At 38.3% G+C, this 7,969-nt stretch overlaps 1 pseudogene across 1 annotated transcript; it reads right to left on the bottom strand.

Moving 5' to 3' along the window:
- Nucleotides 1-6,374: 6,374 nt before the first annotated feature.
- LOC309857255 (heterogeneous nuclear ribonucleoprotein A1 pseudogene) lies at nucleotides 6,375-7,545 on the bottom strand (annotated as a pseudogene). Its single transcript has one exon. The product of its transcript is annotated as a heterogeneous nuclear ribonucleoprotein A1 pseudogene (transcript).
- Nucleotides 7,546-7,969: the final 424 nt, after the last annotated feature.

The raw sequence follows: 7,969 nt of genomic DNA, 5'->3' as shown, positions 1-7,969 counted from the left end.
CTGATTAAATGGCATAGTGATGATTTGTATTTAGTAAGACAGTGAAAGAGAGCAGTAAGCATAATGTTAAGCGGTAAGACATTATAATACATTATAACATCAAAAAACGTTGTGTTGGATCATCTGTTTATGTGAGTAAATAAATAAAAAAAGCTTCCTGGGGTTCTGATAGAGGTAAAGAAGACTACTATATGATCCAAAGGGGCACGTGCACCAAATGTTTATAGCAGCAATATCCACAAGGGCCAAACTATGGAAAGAACCTTGATGTCCATCAACAAATGAATTATATATATATATATATATATATATATGATGGAATACTATGCAGCCATCAAAAGAAATGAAATCTTGCCATTTGCGATGACATGGATGGAACTAGAGGGTATTATGCTTAGCAAAATAAGTCAACCAGAGAAAGAGACTATCATATGATTTCCCTGATATGAGGAAATGGAGGTGCAATGTGGTGGGTTTGGGGGACAGGAAAAGAGTAAATGAAACAAGATGGGATCGAGAGGGAGACAAACCATAAGAGACTCTTAATGTCACAAAACAAACGGAGAGTTGCCAGGGCGGTTGGGAGGGTAGGGAGAGGGTGGTGGGGTTATGAACATTGGGGAGGGTTTGTGCTTGGTGAGTGCTGTGAAGTGTGTAAACCTGGCGATTCACAGACCTGTAACCCAGGGGCTAATAATACATTATATGTTAATTTAAAAAGAAGAAGAAGAAGAAGACTACTATTAATCCAATGATATGGTTTTCAGCAAAGAGTGTGTAATCAGGCATATTTTATTAAAGTATCCAATTAAAATGATGGTCGAACATTGGAATAACAGAAAACATAAAAATCAGAGATTTTAAAAAGAGATATGGGACAGTGTAGAGAATATAGTCAATGATATTATAATAGTGTTATATGGTGACAGATGGTGGCTATATTTGTAGTGATCATCGAATAATGTATGGAGATATTGAAAACCTGAAACCAATGTAACACTGAATATCAACTATACTCAAATAAAAGAAGAGTAAAAATAAAATATTTAAATTTAAAAAGATAAAAAGAGGGACAAGAATTTGAGAAGTGAATTCAAAATGAGTAAGATGAGGCTAAGACATACTTTGAACCTTGAGGAAAACACCATTTTGAAAATTCTTCCCATTTTGAGAAAACTCAAATGAATCAATACCATAAAAGAACCCATTTTAACTGAGAGATGTAATGAATGCTCAAGATATAATTTTAACAGGATAAATCTTCCCTCTGAAACAGCATACAGAAACCAGGGGAAACAATTGGAAGCAAAATAAACTATACTGAAAATAAGAATTAGGAAAAAGATAAATGATGAAAGATAAGAAAATTAGACCTGCGACAGAGATCTAGTAAAGAGAATTTTTAGCTTGTGGTTTAATGTTTTTGAGGATAATCTAGAGTTCATAACTGCCTTGAGACAGGCTGGGTGTAGGCAGTTTAGGCAGACCCCTAAGACAGGCCTACTTTGGGCAGGTGGTGTTGGAGGAGGCCATTGGGCTGGACAAAGACAAATCCAACCATTTGACTAAAGTGTCTGTGAAGATGTTGAAGTCAGATGCAACAGAGGAAGACCTGTCAAACCTAATCTCAGAAATGGAGATGATAAAGATGATTGGACAGCACAAGGACACCATCAACCTGCTGGGTCCTGCACACAGGACGGTCCTTCATACACTCTCACAGAATATGCCTCCAAAGACAACATACAGGATTACCTGCAGGCCCAGAGGCCTCCTGACCTGGAGTACTGTTACAATATCAGCCAAAATGCAGCAGAGCAACTCTCCTCCAAGGACCTGGTATCCTGTGCCTACCAGGTAGCCTGAGGCATGGAGTACCTTGCCTCCAAGAAGTGCATACACCAAGATTTGGCCACCAGGGAAGTGCTGGTGACAAAGGACAACATGATGAAGATCTCAGACTTCAGCCTTGACAGAGATATCACCACATCAGTTACTATAAAAAGACAACCAACAGTGGACTGCCTGTGAAGTGGATGATCCCTAAGACCATGTTTGGCCAGATCTACATCCACGAGAGTGACTTCTGGTCTTTTGGGGTGATCCTGTGCAAAATCTTCACTCTGGAAGCCTCCCATAACCTGGAGTGCCTGTGGAGGTGGTTTCGAAGCTGCTGAAGGAGTCATTTGATGGATAAGCCAATGAGTGCACCAGAGAGTTATACACAATAATGAGGGTTGGCTGGCATGTGGTACCTTCAAGCTGCTGGTAGAAGACCTCGATCATTCTGTGGCCTTGACGTCCAACCAGGAGTACCCGGACCTGTCCTTGGCCCTGGAACAATACTGTCTATGCTTTCCCAACACCCAAAGCTCCACCTGCTCCTCAGGGAAGAATTCCACCTTCTCTCATGTGCCGTTGCCCAGGGAGGCCTATCTGCCCTGACACCCAGCCCAGCTTGCGAATGGTGGACTCAAATGACTAGTATCCCTATTACTCCTGTCCAGATTTCATCATAAGCTGTAACCCTTACCCCCCACCCTCCCTGCAAGACTCACTGCCTTCTCCTTTGTCCCTTTCCTACTGGCAGGAGCCAGCTGCCTACCTGAGGCCTTCACCCTTTGAAGTTCACCTCACTTCCCCTTCCTCTTCCTCCTCCTTACAACCTGCTCATGAAAGAAAGGCACAGCGAGGCAGGTACTTGCTCGTGGCTACTTCCTTCCCTCCCATATGTTGGACCAAAACCCCTCCTGGCATCTGGTACTGCCTGGACGTCAAGGGAGTGGGAGATGAGGCATGCCAGTGAAAGCTGTCGGAGCTTTTCTGTTTTGGTTTTGTCTCCTTAGCATAACATGTAAGACTGAGTTCTGGTGGCAGGGACCTAGTCCTTGGGGCTATAGCACTAGCTTCGGGAGGTCAACTGCTCTGGGCCTTGGCTAAGTGCAACCCCTGCTCCAGAGATATGGTGCCAAGGGCTTATTAATTATGATACTAATTTGCTTTGCTGACCAAATGCCTGGTATCAACAGATGGGAAGGCAAAGACTGGAAGCAGTGTTGTGACCATGGGGTCCAGCCCCAAACTATGAAGAAAACACAAAGTTATAAATCTGAGTAAGTATATATTTACACACCTCTTTAAATAGGTTGTTATCAAAGATTTAATCAATGGGTAATATGCTTCTCATGGCTGGGAAGCATCAGTTGCCATATATTAAAACAAAGGAAAGAGGTGTCTGGGTGGCTTCCTCCGTAAGTGTCCCTTTTTTCAGGTCATGATCCCAGGGTCCTGGGATGGAGCCCCACATCAGGCTCTCTGCTCAGTGGGAAACCTGCTTCTCCTTTTCCCTCTGCCCTGCTTATAGTTCCTCTTCCTGTCTCTCTGTCTGTCAAATAAATAAAATATTTAAAAAAAAAAAGAAACAAACAAAATGTTTTTAAAAGGTCTTTTTTTTTTTTTTAATTTTCTAGGGGTGCCTGGATGACTCAGTTGTTTAAGCAGATGTTTGCCTTTGGCTGAGGTCATGATTCCAGTGTACAGGGATCCAGCCCTGCATGGGACTACTTGCACCCCAAGGAGCTTGCTTCTTCCTCTCCCTTTGCACGTTATTCCTCCCGCTTGTGTGCTTCCTCTCTCTCTCTCTCTTGCTGTCAATAAACAAAATAAAATCTTTACTAAATAAATTAATAAATAAACCTACTTCCAGTTTAGGTCCCTTAACAAAAATTGCTACTGCTTCATTTAAAAAAAAAAAAAGATAATTTAGAAAGATGCTTCCAGAGCTAAAAAGCTGTTTTTTTTTTTTGGATTAAATATAGAAGTGCTTTATAAAGTAAAAGAAAAAATATGCTATATTAACACTAATCACACTATAACTTTGGTGGTTATATCAAGATAATGAAAAGTGATTTTAAAGCAAATTTAATTATCAGACATAAAGATAAGGCAAAATTACAGAAGAGTAAAAGGATGAATTCATCAGGGAGTATAATAATTCTTGACTTTTAATACTTAATAACAGATTTGGGGATATATAGGGGAAAACTAAGAACAAAAATCATAACTTCTACCTTAGAAGAGAAATGGAAAAAAGTTTCAACACCTTTATTTTGAGAATATAGACAAATGGTCATCAAATTGGTAAGATATGTAAGGCTTGAACAAAATTATCAACTAACTAGATATGCTTGATATTACAGAACACTCCCAACAACCGCAGACTACATATATCTTAAGCCATGATTTTCTTTGCAAAGGTCAACATTGATAATGTTCTAGTCATACCTCCGTGTACCAGGAAAGAATTAGCATATTTCTTGAAAGACACAGCTATCAAAGCTCCATTGAGAAACCGTAATGATGGAGAAGGGATTTGCAAATTATATATCTGATAATGGACATCTACTCTGTTTATTAAAAAATGAATAAAAATAAAATACCTTACTAATAACCAAACAGAGTATCCAATTTTACATCTGAAGAAAATTATTGAAGAGACATGTCACCAAAAGGATATGGATGGCTTATAAGCACATGACAAATTTCTCAACATTTAGACATTAAAGAAATACAAATTAAAATCATAATGAGACATGCTTACATATCTATTAGAATGGCTAAAATTATAAAGGCTAATTTACTTCGTCTGAGCTAGATTGAGAAGCAACAAAAAATCTAAACTGTTGTTGGCATATATCATGATACCACCACTTTGGAAAATAGTTTGAAATATTTTTTTAAATGCAAAATATGTTGCAGTTACACAAATAGCCATTTTACTTCTAGGCATTTAACCAAGAGAAACAAACCCTATGTTCATACAAGGACTTGTATATGAATTTCATAGCAGCTTTATTTTTAAGAATTGAAAACAGTAGAAATGTTCATCAATGTCCATCAATAGAGCAAAGACAAATTATGATCTATTCATTAAAGAGATTACTATTCAACATCAAAATGAACTATTTACAATTGGAGATTCTCAAAGTAATGATGCTGAGAAAAGAAAAGCCAGGCAATGAATAGAATATACTGTTTGATTCCATGACTATAAAAAAATCTAGAAAATACAATTTATATATAGTCACAGTCTTCAAATATATTGGTGTGATTTTCGTGCCTTCTTCTGTGCTCCCATAGCTTCCTACACTTGGATCTCCGAGCATTTGTTACACCATGTGAAAATATGAACTCTTTTTCTTTATTATGTCTTACAAGAAAAAGAATCCTTGAAATTTTATGGACATTTGAACTCTCAGTTATAAGCAGAAATTCTATCATACAGTAAATTTCCAAATATAAAAGCCAGAGTTTTACAATGACTTCTAAGCTTTTAACTGATCTAGCCACTCATGTGACCTCTGTGACCTCTTTCCCTGCTACTCTTCAGTCCCTCACAGTGGCCTCCTTGCTATTCCTCAGATATGCCAGGCACGATCCAACCTTATGGCCTTCAAGATAGCCAATTCCTTTGTCTGGAGTGACCTTATTGCTGATAGTTCTGGGCAAATTCATCACCTTTCCATACGTTTGTTCAATTGTCAGCTTCATTGTAACTACCCTGATCTTCCTATTAAAATTCTTACCTCCCCATTCCCTGCCTAGCAACCTTGATTTTTCTCATCCTGATCTAATTTTTCTTTTTCCCCATTGTACTCATCATTTTTGAATACACTATGCAATTTTTATTCAGGTTTATAGCTTTTAATTTTCTCACCCATTCAAATAAACGTTCTACAAAGCCAAGTATTTCATTTACCAGTGTAGTATGAAGTAATATCTGCCATAAAATAGGTTCAATAGACAATTGGTAAATTTCAGAAAAAACTAATGTTGAGAGTATACTGAATTTCATAAGTCATTTCAATATTTTTTTCCAAAAAATAAACTATGTGAAACATACCTTAAATTTACTTTCAAAATATTTTATAGCATATAATGGACAATATACATAAGCCTTAAAGAAACAATCATATAAATAACGATTTCATACCTACTTAAAAACTGCATAATACCACACTCCTAGATCCTCTCTGAATGCTCTAAAATAACCCTTCAAAAGAAATACATTTTTAAAAATTACAGATTTTTTGGCAAATAATTTAATAAAATAAAAGTTTCATTCATCTATGTAGATCATAATAAATGTTTTTTTTTGTTTGTTTGTTTGTTTTTTTTTAAAAGACACATTTATTCAGCGTCATGATCAGACTATTACATTTAGCAATCAACAGCATGGGTACAAAAAAAAAATCTACATTAAAACCCTTTGTTGGAATGCTTTACACTTTCCACAGAACAGAAACTAAAATAACCTGTTATACAATTAGTCACAAATACAGTCCTCGAGTTTTTTTTGCCCATACACATGAGTATTGTCTAAAACATGTCTTCTTTGTAGCAGCTAGGCCCTGCCACCACTGTGCTTGGCTGAGTTCACAAATCTGTTGTAACCTGTAGCTTCCCTGTCACTTCTCTGGCTCTCCTCTCCTGCTAAGCTTTGTTTCCTGGCAGTAATTAAAACCTTCTGCCACTGCCATAGCTGCTGCTGCTGCTGGAACCACCATAGCCACCTTGGTTTCGTGGTTTGGCGAAGTATTGGCCTCCACCACCATAAGGGCCAGAGCTTCTGCCTCCAAAATTGCCTCCTTTCATGGGTCCAAAATTTGAGGATTGATTGTTGTAATTGCCAAAATCATTATAGCTTCCACCACCTCCCAAGTTGCTTCCATCATTACCAAATCCGTTATAGCCATCCCCACTGCCACCATATCCACCACCACCTCGACTGCCACCAAAGCCACCTCGACCACTGAAGTTTCCTCCGCGACCAAAGTTGTCATTCCCACCAAAACCACCTCCACGACCACCACCAAAGTTTCCAGAACCACTTCGACCTCTTTGGCTGGATGAAGCACTAGCCATCTCTTGCTTAGAGAGCGCTTTCCTTACTTCACAGTTGTGGCCATTCACAGTATGGTATTTTTGAATGACAATCTTGTCTACAGAATCATGGTCATCAAATGTTACAAAAGCAAAACCCCTCTTTTTGCCACTGCCTCGGTCAGTCATGATCTCAATCACTTCGATTTTCCCATACTGTTCGAAATAATCGCTTAGATGATGTTCTTCAGTGTCTTCTTTAATGCCACCAACAAAAATCTTTTTCACAGTTAAGTGGGCACCAGGTCTTTGAGAATCTTCTCTTGAGACAGCCCTCTTTGGTTCCACAACTCTTCCATCCACCTTGTGTGGCCTTGCATTCATGGCTGCATCCACCTCCTCCACAGTGGCATAGGTGACAAACCCAAAGCCTCTGGAGCGCGTGGTGTTCGGATCTCTCATTACCACACAGTCCGTAAGTGTTCCCCATTGCTCAAAATGGCTCCTCAGACTCTCATCGGTTGTTTCAAAGCTCAGACCTCCGATGAAGAGCTTCCGCAGCTGTTCAGGCTCTTTGGGAGACTCTGACTTAGACATGACGGCGGTGGGAGGGGAGACTTTAACGATGCTTACTCGGCGGCGTCCACAGGCAGAAAGGATAATAAATGTTTTTAATAAGCATGAAATTATAACTCTGAAGTGTGCTAAAATGAAACCACCTGCTAAGGGTGAGAGAACAAAAATAAACATCATTTTTCCAAATAAGAGGAATTTATTACCTTTGAATCAAAGCATATGGATTTGTTCAAACTGGCAATAAAGGAATATGGAAACACAAAACATAGAATGTCATATTTTAGATTTCTAAAAGACTTCAAAGTGAAGAGTATATATTTTTTAAATGCTACATAATGCTACATAATGACAAGATGACAGGGTGTGACAAATAGCATTTTAAAAGCTCTACTCATAATGGAACTGAAAGTCTCATTTCCCTATAATTTTATATATGTCATTAATTTACAATATCTGGATACAACATATTACCAAACAGATGTTCATCAAAGACTAAATTATTTTTAATGGA

Source organism: Mustela nivalis, assembly GCF_964662115.1.
Source record: "Mustela nivalis genome assembly, contig: HAP1_SCAFFOLD_558, whole genome shotgun sequence".
NCBI lineage: Eukaryota > Metazoa > Chordata > Mammalia > Carnivora > Mustelidae > Mustela > Mustela nivalis.
The sequence above is the reverse complement of the archived record's forward strand: the minus strand, read 5'-3'. Positions and strand labels throughout refer to the sequence as shown.